General features: G+C 38.7%; 1 long non-coding RNA gene across 1 annotated transcript in view; it reads right to left on the bottom strand.

Annotated features, from left to right (window-relative positions):
- Positions 1–14,258, bottom strand: part of LOC115801700 (uncharacterized) — a 200,190-nt gene that overhangs the window by 28,702 nt on the left and 157,230 nt on the right. The window contains exon 4 of the long non-coding RNA XR_004022033.2: positions 1–14,258. This exon is cut by the window's left edge and continues 28,702 nt beyond it; it is cut by the window's right edge and continues 14,927 nt beyond it. This is a non-coding gene — a long non-coding RNA (uncharacterized LOC115801700).

Raw genomic sequence — 14,258 nt, 5'->3', positions numbered from 1 at the left:
AGGACCAACAGAGCTCCTGGAATGATTCCATGAGCTGTAGGTAGGGGTTGGAGATGCTCCTGAGGGCAGTGCAAGACCATGTCCCGCCTGTGGAGAAGCAGAAAAGCATTCTCGGGGCTGTGAACACACGCATTAGAGTTTGGGGGTGTTTCTGGTATGTAATGGAAGTTAACCAGCTGTTTGATAGGTTGGGAGCTCTAAGCCTTGAGGAATGGTCAAAAGGACATTGTCTGAAAGCCTAAGTTCAAGAAGCCATTAATTAAGCAGACCTTAATTAAATATCTCCTATTCATCTTTATATCCCCAGTATTCAGATGATGGCTGATGCATCCTGACATGGTTGCATTAAAATGCATAGGAATCCCAGAGGAGAGGTGCTGAGCAAGCTGAGGTATTTCAAAAACGTTCCATCTGACTCCCAGCCGGGTTCCTGTGTATATATCTTGCTTGTGATTTTTCTGGCTGTACCTATGTGATGCTCCAAAATCTTAGTGACATGACAAAAACAGAAGGGTCATGATTAGGGATCTGTGACTGAAGTTAGGTATTGAATGACCTGTAAAAATGATTTGACAGAATATTTCTCCTGAAGAAGGCAAGGCCATTGCTAGGGACTTGCAGGGACTGCAGTCCCCACAGAATACCTTTTTCTGAAGTTTTCTTGATTGGACATTTCAAAATATACCACTTGCATAATTAACAGATGCCCAAGAATCAATACCGGAGTCATCCGGTTGTTGACTATTTCAGGCAAACCATCATTCTCCTATGTTAGAAAGGCATGCATATTTTTCCATTCCACTGTGTCATTTGCTATGTAGATGTTTGCAAAGGGAGGAGTGAGAGTGCTGTGAAAGTGCTGGGATGGAGTTTAGAAACAACTAATGTAGAACAATAATAACCCTTCAAGCCTCAGCTCAAACCCTATAGTTTCTAGGAAACCTTTTATTTCTTTAATTCTTAGAACACTCTCTATGCTCTAAAATACAAGATAATATGTTCTACTTGTAAAACACTGTTCATCTCTTAATTATTTATTTGGGTCCATGGCAGAGTTCTGTTCTGTTTGGCACAAGGCTCTCTCCCCCTCTGACCACAAACACATAAATGATCCCCCGCCACCGCAAAACATACAGGTGCGTTGCTATCATCTCCGCGCTCAACACACACACCCCGCATTCCTTACACAGCTCTCCGAACTGTAGGCAATCACCTAGTGGAGAAGCCAATGCTGATTGATGGCTAGGGTTGCCTAGAGTTTCTGTGAAATATGCAATTTTACTGCCACATTTTGTGTCAAAACTGATCATCATCTAACTTGAATGTTTTTTTTTTTTATAAACAACATTGAGTAGTCATATCCCACATGGTCCTGCTGCAATCAACTCTATCTCATTCTTATTCTGGATTCTCTTGGAGAAAAAGAAAAGAAAAAATTGTGCTGTCTTTATGTAGAAATAGCTTCTTTTAAGATTATATCATCAAGTGCGCCTTGGTTTTTATTTTTAAGGTTAGAACTCAAATTGCTGACACTAATTGGGGCAAGACAGAAATAATCCCCTCACTTTTACTGAAGAATGAAAAACCTTAAAACACAGCAATCTATTCAAGTCTACAAGACTGTAAGTTTCAGAGGCAGCAAGGTAACTCCATGTACAAAGCAAAAACCAAGGTGGGATTCCACAGTAAGGTGACCTGAGGCAGTCAGGGGCCAGGATGTGTGAGCATGTATGTAGGAGAGCGAGAGGGGAGCCAGTGTGTGTGTGTGTGTGTGTGCATGCGTGTTGGGGGAAGCGGAGGCTAAGTAAGAGAATAACCTACTGGTTAGGCGTATGGACTCTGGAACCAACCTGACAGGGTTTAAATAGCAGTTTGGTCATTTACTATGTGACTTTGGGCTAAACAAAGACAAAATGGTAACTGCCTCCTAAGGCCGGTTTAGGATTGAATGAGTTAGTGTCTGGAAAGCACTTAGAACAGTGCCTGGCAAATGGCAAGCACTCAATAAACGTTAGTCACTGTCACAAGTACACACATCAGAGGAATACTGTGCATCGAACTCAAACTTCATCTTTTTCAAAGGTAAAAATATTCACCTGCAGTTTGGAGCGTGACTGATAAAGAATGAAGAAACATATTAAAACTAAGCATTACTAAAATGAGAGTTTCTCTAAACTATTGGAAAGGGCTGGCAGTGGACGGTCAGGTTTTTCAGATGGGCTCGGCAAATTGCTCAGTTTCACCCAAACCTCCACCTATTTGAGTTTGCACATCACTAGATGGCAGTGTAAAATTCCCAATAATCTCTAAATAAATTAATTCCATCAGGCATCCAAATACTTCAAAGAGAAAAAATATCCAAAGAATCACATGAAAAATGCTTAAAACCTTTTTATCATTAACGTCTCTGATTAATGATAAATCCATTTAGAGAGGAAGAAGTATTGACTGTTTAAAGACAAAGTATATTTACACATTTTAAATATATATCTACATATCTATGCACATTAGAAATTTTAAGTGTGTTTACAAAATGATTTTCATTTAGATTTTAAATTCAGTCTACGGTTTACTATATTTAGACAGTAAAATTCTATCAGCGTTATACATGACTTATGAATTCAAAAATAACTTTTTAGTAGCAGCCCTTGAAATGTGTGAGTGGGGCAATGCTGATGAATGGACCCTCTGAGAATACTAACGACAAGCCTCACACTCTTTTCATAAGGAATATTGCAAATGAATCATATAAAGTAGGCCCGCAAACATGACAACAATCCAGAAGGAGGAGGAATAAAGGCTTACTCCCAACAATGTACAGTATTAAAATAGAAATAGAAACCATTCAGACTTGGGAGAGCATATACTTTGTAATCAAATTCATATTGATCAAATATTGAGGAAAAATGACTTCTGAGGTTTTACTATTTCCACACTCAAATATAGCCATATCACTAGGGTAATTTTGCATCACACGCTCAGCTGTAGGGTTCCAGACTTAGATGGAAATGATCGTTTCTATAATGATAAACTTCCTTTGGGAGTGTGGATCTAATTTGCTTGCTGATGGTCAGCTCTCCTGTCACTTTACCCTAAACTGGACAATATGGTTAGAGCAGGAGCTGTAAACTATTATTGCTTGTCTCCACCACCACCAGATAACGTTTATAACAGGAGAACCCAACATCATGTCAGATAACATGGCATGCATTCTTCAGCCTTTAATTACCAAAGTGAAACAAGAGTAGAGAAAAGGATTGCCTCCTTGAGTTTTAGAATTACTTTCTTCTCTGAGTTTCTAGGTGCCGATGGGAAAAAATAGTGCTGTGAAATTGTAACCGATCATTACAACTAGTCTTTTATCTGATGGATATCCCAACACCGTTTTTCTCCTTTTGTTCTCATGGCAACTGGTAAAGGGTCTATAGTAGAATGTGCTTCTTTTGGGATTTGTCTGATGTTTTCTTTCTTTCTTTTTTTTTTTTTTTTTTGCGGTATGCGGGCCTCTCACTGCTGTGGCCTCTCCTGTTGCGGAGCACAGGCTCCAGACGCGCAGGCTCAGCGGCCATGGCTCACGGGCCCAGCCGTTCCGCGGCACGTGGGATCCTCCCGGACCGGGGCACGAGCCTGTGTCCCCTGCATCGGCAGGCGGACTCTCAACCACTGTGCCACCAGGGAAGCCCTGATGTTTTCTCTTAATTAGACTGGGCCATTGGTTTGAGGAGGAAGACCACAAAAATAAACTGTCTTAACCATTATATCAGATGCACAAACTACCAACATAATTTATCATTATTGATGTTAACCTCGATTACCTGGCTGAGGCTGTTTGTCAGATTTCTCTGCTATAAAGTTACTCTTTTCCCCCTCTTTTCTGTATGGTAAGTTTTGGAAGGAAGTCACCATGTGTAACCTGTACTTAAAATGTGGGGAGTTGAGACTTCCCAGGTGGTCCAGTGGTTAAGAATCTGCCTTCCAATGTAGAGGACGCGGGTTCAATCCCTGGTCAGGGAAGTAAGATCCCACATGCCGTGGGGCAACTAAGCCTGCGTGCTGTAACTACTGAGTCCATGCACTCTAGAGCCCGCATGCCACAGCAAGAGAGAAGCCCGCGTGCCACAACGAAAGATCCTGCATGCTGCAGCAAAGATCCCAAGTGCCACAGCTAAGATCTGACACAGCCAAATAAATAAATAAATCTATTTTTAGAAAGGTGGGGAGTTATGCTCCACCTCCTTGAGGGTAGACTTAGCTATATAAATTAGCTGGGACTCTTCTGCCTCATTTATTATTAATTAATTAACTTATTCATTCAACCAATCAATCATTCATGTACATCACTATGGATACTTATTTTATACTTTGGGTTATAATCCAGTATTCATTTATTTTGTAGCCCAAATTGTTCCAGCTTTGGTCATTTGGGGGTTCTTTCAGTTGGCTGTCCATGACCCCTCAAAAAGTCATCAAAAACCAGGAGAGTCTGAGAAACTATCACCCCCAAGAGAAAGCTAAGGAGACATGACTAAATATAATGTGGTATCTTGGATGGAATCTTGGACCAGAAAAAGAGACATTCAGGTACCCTAACTAAGGGAAAAAAAACTAAAGAAATCTGAATAAAGTGTAGACTTTAGTTAATAATAATGAATCAGTAATGTTTCATGAATTGTGATAAATGTACCATACTAATGTAAGATATTAATAATAGGAGAATAGATGGTGCTGGGAAAACTGGGTAGCCACATGCAAAAGAATGAAAGTATACCCCATCTTACGGCATACACAAGAACCAACTCAAAATGGATTAAAGATTTGAACGTAAGATGTGAAGCCATAAAACTCCTAGAAGAAAATATAGGGGGTAAGCTCCTTGACACTGGTCTTGGCAATGATTTTTTGGATACGACCCCAAAAAACAAAGGCAACAAAAGAAACAATAAGCAAGTGGGGCTAAATCAAACAAGAAACAAAAGAGAAACAATCAATAAAATAAAATGGCAACCCATGAAATGGGAGAAAATATTTGCAAACCACATATTTGATAAGGCATTAATGTCAAAAATATACAAGGAACTCATACAACTCAATTGCAAAAAACCCCAAATAGCCCACTCAAAAAATGGGCAAAGGACTTGAGTAGACATTTTTTCCAAAGAAGACCTACTAATGGCCAACACATATAGGAAAAGGTGCTCAACATCACTAATCATCAAGGAAATGCTAATCAAAACCACAAGGAGATATCACCTCATACCTCTTAGAAGTCTGTTATCAAAAATATGAGAGATAGCAAATACAGGCAAGGATGTAGAGAAAAGGGAACCCTTGTACCCTGTTCGTAGGAATGTAAACTGGTACAGCTACTATGGAGGTTCCTCAAGAACTAAAAATAGAGCTACCATATGATCCAGCAATCCCAGTTCTGGGTATATATCCAAAAGAAACAAAATCACTATCTTGAAGAGATATCTGTACTCCCACACTCACTGCATTATTCACAATAGCCAAAGTAGGGAAACAACCTAATTGTTCATCACTGGATGGATGAAGAAAACGTATTAAATACATTCAATGAAATATTATTCAGCCTTTAAAAAGAAGGAAATCCTGTCATTTGTGACAAGAATGAAACTGGAGGGCAATATGCTAGACAGAGAAATAAGCCAGACAGAAAAAAACAAATACTACATGGTATCACTTATATGGACTCTAAAACAAACAAACAAAAAACCCCATCAGACTCAGAAACAGAGAGTAGAATGATGGTTGCCAGGTACTGCAGGGTGGGGAAAATAGGGAAATGTTAGTATAAGGGTACAAACTTTACTTATAAGATGAATAAGGTCTGAAGATCTAACGTATAACATGGTGACTACAGTTAATAATACTGTATTGTATCATTAAAATTTGCTAAAATTATTGTCACAAAAAATAATAATAAATATCTGAGATGATGGGTGTGTTAATTAACTTCATTTGGGAATTCTTTTACAATTTATATAAAATTATGACATTATACACTGTAAATATATTACAATTTTATTTGTCAATTATACCACATTATAGCAAGGAAGGAAGGAAGGAAGGAAGGAAGGGAAAAATAACTTATCCCAAAAGGGCCTGACCTAATCAGGTGAGCCTTTACAAGGAACTGAGCTGTTCATGAAGAAAGATTCAAAGCATGAGAGAAATTCTGCTCCTTTGAAGTAAATTGCTATGATGTGAGAGGGCCAGTGAAGGGTGTCAGGCAGCAAAAACCGGAGAGCAGTGTTCAGGAACTGAAATGATTAGGGTTATGATTTGCCATGCCTCCTGTATCTTATATCTAGGTTCCATATATGCTTGAGTCTGTCTCTGGGCTCTTAATTTTGTTCAATTGCTCTATTTCCTACTCCTTGCACAAATACCACACTTTCTAAATTGTTATAGATTTAAAGCAAGTCTCTGTATCTGTTAGGACAAGTCTATTATTCTTGAATTTTTGCTCTTTTACATGAATTTTAGAATTTGTGTAAACAAATTCACTTTCCACAGTAACTGAGTTTTAGGGAAATTATGTTGGCTATACTGCTGAAAATTTTCACCATAGCCATTCTTTTCAATACTTGTAATAAGTGCTTTGTTTTGAAATAATGAAAATCTTACCAGTTTTGTACAATACATAATACGTCCCTGCATATGTATCAAATGCAAAAGTAGCTCATTGATTTTTCTACGGATTGCAGATCAGGGTGGCAGAAGCACCAAAAACAGAAAAAACCCTTTTTTTCAAGGGTGAGAAAAAATGTAAAATTTTATTTCAAGCGCACCTCCAGAAGGTATGCTTTAGAAACTGTCAGAGATGAAATGAAATGATTTTGCTGATTTTATCCTTTACCTATGAAAAGTTTTTCCAGTTTTGTAATCTTTGGCCCCTGATACTCATTACTCTTCCAAATTTTATGGAAATCACTCATATAAAGGAGATATCAGACCTGACTCCACACCATTTATTCTTGTCTCACAAGATAACTGCCAAGGGGATCAGGAGAGTGAGAAAAGATGATAATCTGTGTCTGGAAAACCACTCCACCTGCTGGTCCAGGTCCCAGGGAAGCAGCTCTGAAAACCCATGACCTTGTTTCTTCATCAACTGTTCACTCTCAAAGGGATTTAAATATTTCTGGCTCTGAAAATACCACAATACAAATGTGTACTCTCTTCCCCTCAATGAGAAAATGCTGAGAGACATAATTAGAGTCCTTACAACTAATTTAAAAATTGCCATATCTAAGTAAGTTTTTCAACAAACATGCAGCTTTTTTTTTTTTTTTTTTCCTGCAGTACGCGGGCTTCTCACTGTTGTGGCCTCTCCTGTTGTGGAGCACAGGCTCTGGACGTGAGACTCAGCGGCCATGGCTCACGGGCCCAGCCGCTCCGCGGCATATGGGATCTTCCCGGACCGGGGCACAAACCCGTGTCCCCTGCATCGGCAAGCGGACTCCCAACCACTGCGCCACCAGGGAAGCCCAAACATGCATAGTAACTTGACAGTCATTCTTCCCCCGTTTTTCTTCCTTACATCTTGAAGCAAGCATCAACCCTCCCATAACTTGAGAGGGTTAGAATAGTATTTGTTTTGAAGTGACACTGAACATGAACCGCTAAGCTTCCTAAAATTTAAATGTGGTCCAGGCCACTGGTGGCAGCTTTCCAAATACAGAGAACACTTAGTACTATAACTTTAAACAAAAACTTAAAAATTTTTTCAGCAGATTGTGTTTCAAATTAATTAAACCTTTATCAGCATATGGAAGTTACAAGTTACAGATTCCTTTTCCTTCCGACTCCTTTTCTTATTCATTCTGTTCACACATATTCTTGATGTGAGAGGTGTTAATTTACAATGGTTCTTCATAAATTATCTTTCAGTTATCATTATTTTGAGCCTTGATTACAGCATTTAAATGTTTATTTGATTTTATCAATGTAATACAAAATAGTTCTTTCAAACAGGTTAAAGGGAGTTGCTAGAAATGAGAACTGGTATCTCCTCTAGGTCAAATGAATTCCCCTGCTGCTGGTACATGTTTAAAACAATAAATCAGTATGCATCAGAGATACAAATTATTCATCCTGTGGTTCTTCTTATTCTGTTTTCATCTTTCATCTAAACCAGCACATTTATGAGATTCTTCTTCACTGGAAACCTCGACATTAGTCAAAATGTTTCAAATAATTTTTTAAATAAATTTATTTATTTATGGCTGCATTGTGTCTTCGTTGCTGTGCGCGGACTTTCTCTAGTTGCGGCAAGCAGGGGCTACTCTTCGTTGCAGTGCGTGGGCTACTCTTTTTGCGGTGTGAGGGTTTCTCATTGCGGTGGCTTCTCTTGTTGCAGAGCACGGGCTCTAGGTGTATGGGCTTCAGTAGTTGTGGCTCACGGGCTTAGTTGCTCCACAGCATGTGGGATCTTCCAGGACCAGGGCTCGAACCCATGTCCCCTGCATTGGCAGGCGGATTCTTAACCATTGCGCCACCAGGGAAGTCCCTCAAATCACTTTTTTTTTAAAGAAGCTAAAATGCTTCTGACTTGTGGCAAAGCAATTTTTTAAAAAAAATTGGAAGCTAACTTGCAGTACATTTTAATGCTACCCCTCTCCCCTCAACTTATCTTGGGCATTATTTTTGTATCTCTTCAAAATAAGAACTGATTATAGACTTAAGAAAGAATGATTTTGTTATTTACAATAGCCCGGAGATGGAAACAACCTAAGTGTCCATCATCGGATGAATGGATAAAGAAGATGTGGCACATATATACAATGGAATATTACTCAGCCATAAAAAGAAACGAAATTGAGTTATTTGTAATGAGGTGGATGGACCTAGAGTCTGTCATACAGAGTGAAGTAAGTCAGAAAGAGAAAGACAAATACCATATACTAACACATATATATGGAATTTAAGGGAGAAAAAATGTCATGAAGAACCTAGGGGTAAGACAGGAATAAAGACACAGACCTACTAGAGAATAAACTTGAGGTTATGGGGAGGGGGAAGGGTAAGCTGTGACAAAGTGAGAGAGAGGCATGGATATATATACACTACCAAATATAAGGTAGATAGCTAGTGGGAAGCAGCCGCATAGCACAGGGAGATCAGCTCGGTGCTTTGTGACTGTCTGGAGGGGTGGAATAGGGAGGGTGGGAGGGAGGGAGACGCAAGAGGGAAGAGATATGGGAACATATGTATAACTGATTCACTTTGTTATAAAGCAGAAACTAACACACCATTGTAAAGCAATTATACTCCAATAAAGATAAAAAAAAAAAAAAGAAAATGATTTTGCTTTGCTGTGATCTGGTTAAGCAAGTTAAGTTTGGTGTAACCTAGTATAGTATTACCTGAAAATACAACTAGGAAGAATAGTTGTTGTTCTTAATTTCAGGAGAAAGACCCTTAGAGACATTCCCCTAATAGAGGCATTGCTTATAATTTGGAATAGGTCATTAGTTTTTAGAGCAATGGTGCTAAATACAGCCAAATAGTATATCTAGATATTTATTAACTTATTTATTTCATAAGTATTTGTTGACTATCTACAATATTCCAGGCACTTCCTCCTGAAGTTACAAGTTTGAGTATTATAGAGTCTCTGCCCTAAATTTATGAAATAGTACAGGATACTGTGTCCTGGTGAGAGCTCACCAAACTGATATGGAGGAAAGTGTTCTTTTGTAAAATTACCTGTATATAATCATTTTTGTTACTTTGTTTTTATGCATACAAAAATGCTTGAAAACAGTGCAAATTCCATATATCATTGTGTTTTACATATATAGGGAAATGTTACCAGGTTGTTTTGAATATGATAAAGATATTGCCTTTTTTTTTTTTTTTTAACCACAAAAAGTCTAAGCTTTTTCTATGGTTCTGGATGATAAAGTCTTCATATAATCCCTTTCTGGAATTTCATCAATGTCAACATTGTTCTGATACAAGTTTGGGGTTTTTCTGTACAGCACATCAGTGGGTATAGGATAAAAAATAGAATATTACTTTCTAAAGTTGTCTGGGAATATAAATGTTTTAAAGCAATGATTCAGAAGAAACTTTAAAGCAGCTAATGTAGACACACTTCATGGGAATAACAAAGACTCTTAACACTGATGTAGTTGCTTTATGGAGAAAGTTATGCTTGTTATCATAGAGAAGAAATGAAGGTCTGGAGGGGACTGGGGCAGAGTCAATAAACATTTACTGATAATACAGTTTTTACTTGATTCTATGTAGCTCAGGGAAGCTCATCCTCCAAAGCAGAAGCCAAATCAGGATGTTACTCACTTGAAAGAGTTAAATCATTTGGTGTCTGTGTCCGCTCCCCTGCAGGAACAATGAGACCTGTCATCTTCCTATGATCGAAGGAGCCCGTGCAGGCTTTAGTGACACCTTGTACATCATAAAATGTTGGCCCACTATGTCCAGATGCAAAATCAACAAGGGGTCTTCAGATGAGCCAAGACCGCATACATGCCATTGGTCGCCAAAGAATGCATGTGTCAAGGTGTCAAACTTTTCTGGGTTAGAATCTGGTAGCGCATCATTCTGTGCATGATTTGAAGATGCAAGACGACCATAAGCAGCTTAGAACTTCTGATCCGCTCCTAACAATTTAGCGAGGTGATGGACTAGGGGAACAAAACCAACCATAACTAAGACAATGAAAACATATGCCAGGCACTGCTCTAAGAGCTTTCTATATCTTAACTGATTTAATCTTTTTTTTTTTTTTTTTTTTTGTGGTACGCGGGCCTCTCACTGTTGTGGCCTCTCCCGTTGCGGAGCACAGGCTCCGGACGCGCAGGCTCAGCGGCCATAGCTCACGGGCCCAGTTGCTCCACAGCATGTGGGATCTTCCTGGACTGGGGCAGGAACCCGTGTCCCCTGCATCGGCAGGCGGACTCTCAACGACTGCGCCACCAGGGAAGCCCATTAACTGATTTAATCTTTAACACAATCCTGTGAGGTTGGTACTATTATTATATCCATTTTATAGATGAGGACACTGAGGCAAAGAAAGGCCTAACTTATGCAAGTCTTGCCTGTGTTACCCAGCTAATAAGTGGGGAAACAGGGAAGCAAACTTAGACAGCCTGCCTCCAGAGTGTGTGTGGTTAACCGCTATACAATGCTGCCTGTTGCACAAAATACCGCTAACATCAATCTGCTTCAAATCTACAAGTAAACTGTTTACAATTACAGTTTCAGGGAGTAAGGAACAAAAATAGCGGTTGAACAAAAGTATTAGGAAGAGGTAAGGAAGAGAGAGAAAAAGACAGAATGAATGAACAAATATATTCTAAAGCCAGTGGGGGGGGGAGGATATTTTAAACTGTAGAATAATTTTGTTTAACCCTAGAATCCTAGCAAAAAGATGACACATCATGTTTTAAAAAAGGTCATTGAGGCAGGACTTTGAGAAGATAGAGTGTCACAAAAATCAGTGATATGGCATTGTAGCTCCAAAAGTTCAGGAATTATTTATGTTTGGGAACTATATATTTATCCTCTCAATATTTCTTTAAAAGTTAGCACATCTTAAAGTGGATGAGGAAACAAGTTTGCGGCAGAGCGCTTGACTCTAGTGGAGCTGCACTCAGGATTTGTCTTCCCAGTATGCTTGTGAAATTTCCTGCTCTCTTTACTACTGTGTCAACTTTATAATCCAGAGGAAGAAATCAGACCCTCAAATTGTCTTTCTTCATCTGGTGACCTTTTGCTGTGGCCAAATAAAAGCATTTGACTTCTTTGTGATTCCGATTCTCCCTATGTTAAAATGAGGTCAAAGGATCATTCTGTACTTTCTTACCAAAACAACAACAACAACAAAAACCACCTGATGCTTTGAAACATATATTTTGAGACTTTTAAAAGAAAGAGGATAAGAAACCCATGAAAATAACATGATTACTTAGACATCTTAGAATGATTTAGAGTTGGGAAATTATTTAAATAATTTTAAGCTTTGAGTTTTATTTCATTAGGCTATATTTTGACACTATGCAACGTATGACGTAATAGAAACTGACATTACAAAATATGATGTTTTCCAACCCTTCTGCATGAATTAACTTTGGGGGACTGTTTTCACTCTTGGTGACCTGTCTGGGATCTTCCTCTGCTTCTTCAGGACATTTATACCCTATTCATGCAGTCGAGCCTTTCAAGAGAAACACAAGTCATTTCCTTCAAAGTGGACATATTTCTAATCCCTTGCTTATTCCAGATGTGCTACTGAGGACTTTTCAGAAAGCCATAATGTAACTTCCCATCCATCCTCCTATTCTCAAGAGTAAAGCTCCTGACAAAACCCCTGCTATATATTGTACGTCAGGCTTGAGTGAAAGAAAAAGACCTACACACAACTCTCACACTTTCAGGTGATAAATGGAGGTGAAGTGCATTGCTAGTGAGGAAGACAACCTTTCTCCCTAGATGGGGACCAAAGTCCTGTCAGTGAAATCAGGAGTCGTCTTCTTGAGCAAAGGGACAGGGAACTGAGATCAGATTATTCTAGTATGGAAACTATTAGGGGATGTTGAGAGGTATGGGGAGAATGGATTTATTCAGAACATTCAGACTTTATTAAAGTCAGCAAGCAAAAGGCGAGTCTTCTAGGTAATTCCCTGGTGGTCCAGTGGTTACTACTCTGCACTTCCACCGCAGGGGGCACGGGTTCGATATCTGGTCGGGGAATTAAGATCCTGCATGCTGCGGGTCACAGCCAAAAAAAAAGTAAAGCAAAAAAAAAAACAAAAAACAAAACACGGGAGTCTTCTAGTGATTTTATTTATTCTGTACTCTTCTTCCTAAATCTGTTTAACCCCCCGACCTGCCCAGTATATTTTCACTGAACCCACCCACTCCCAAATGCATCAGATACTACAAAGTCCCATGCAGGTTTGTTTTTTAATCTGCTATGATTCTGAGTTTATTTGTTTTTCCTGAAGCTTTCTGTTAACATTTATCTTCATCCTATACTATTTTGCTATTTATATGCAGTCATTTAACCAACGTTTATTCTTTTTCAGTAGATCTCTTCCTCCTTCCTTCTCTTCTTTTCCCCTTTTCTCCTTCCTTTCTTTTCTTCCTTCCTTCCTCTCTCCCTTCCTCCTCTTCTTCTTCCTGTTCCTTTTGAACAAATGAATTAAACTAAATATCCTTTAGTGAATTAAACCAAATGCCCTTTTGAAGAAGTGAATTAAACTAAATATCCTTATCTGTCTGAATGCTTTTCTGAAGCTTTTGTATCATATACATCACACAAGTTATAGCTTTTTTTGGAATGTAAAAAACAAAGAGTGTTTCTAAGAGGTTAAGACTCAATACTTTTTTGTGGAATAAATAAACCGTGGAAATCACTATATTTCATAGCCATATCTAACTAACATTCTTTTTAAACTATATTTTTAATTTTTATCTCGTAAACTTTCATTTGCATTTTTTAAAATTAAATTTAATTAATTAATTTATTTTTATGGCTGCATCAGGTCTTAGTTGCAGCACGCAGGATCGTCGTTGTGGCACACGGGATCTTTTGTTGTGGCATGCAGGCTTCTTTCTAGTTGTGGTGTGAAGGCTCCAGAGCGTGTGGGCTCTGTAGTTTGTGGCATGCTGGCTCTCTAGTTGAGGCGCACGAGCTCAGTAGTTGCGGTGAGCGGGCTTAGTTGCCCTGCAGTATGTGGGATCTTAGTTCCCTGATCAGGGATCAAACCTGCATCCCCTGCATTGGAAGGTGGATTCTTTACCACTGGACCACCAGAGAAATCCCCTAAATACCATTCTTGAAAAGGACATCTTTAATTATTTTTAACTTTGTGTATTCGTTAAAAACACTACCTGATTGGAGTTTGAACAGACATGATCAGGGCTGAGATAGTGTAGTCTAGGGATTGAAAGCAGGGGTTTTCAAGTCAGAAAGCCCGAAGTGTGGATCCTTGCCTCTTCATGGATAGCTTGTGTGATCTTTGGTGGATTATTTATCTAATCCCCTGGTTCCTCATCTGTAAATTGAGGATAATAATTCCTGCTTGATAAATTTTATGCTGGTTAAATAATGTGGGTAAATAATGCTGGTTAAATAATGTGGGTAAATAATGCTGGTTAAATAATGTGGGTAAATTTTTTTGCAGAGTGTCCAGCATGTTACTGTTTATTGTTACACAGTCTTTTTTTTTTTTTCTTTTTTTTTTTAGTTACCATTGGCAACAAAA

The sequence above is a fragment of the Delphinapterus leucas genome, chromosome 9 (genome assembly GCF_059928025.1).
Source record: "Delphinapterus leucas isolate spDelLeu-1000000601 "Yukka" chromosome 9, BTC_Dleu_Yukka2, whole genome shotgun sequence".
In the NCBI taxonomy this organism is placed as follows: domain Eukaryota; kingdom Metazoa; phylum Chordata; class Mammalia; order Artiodactyla; family Monodontidae; genus Delphinapterus; species Delphinapterus leucas.
Note: the sequence above shows the minus strand (reverse complement) of the source record. Positions and strands in the feature narration are given on the sequence as shown.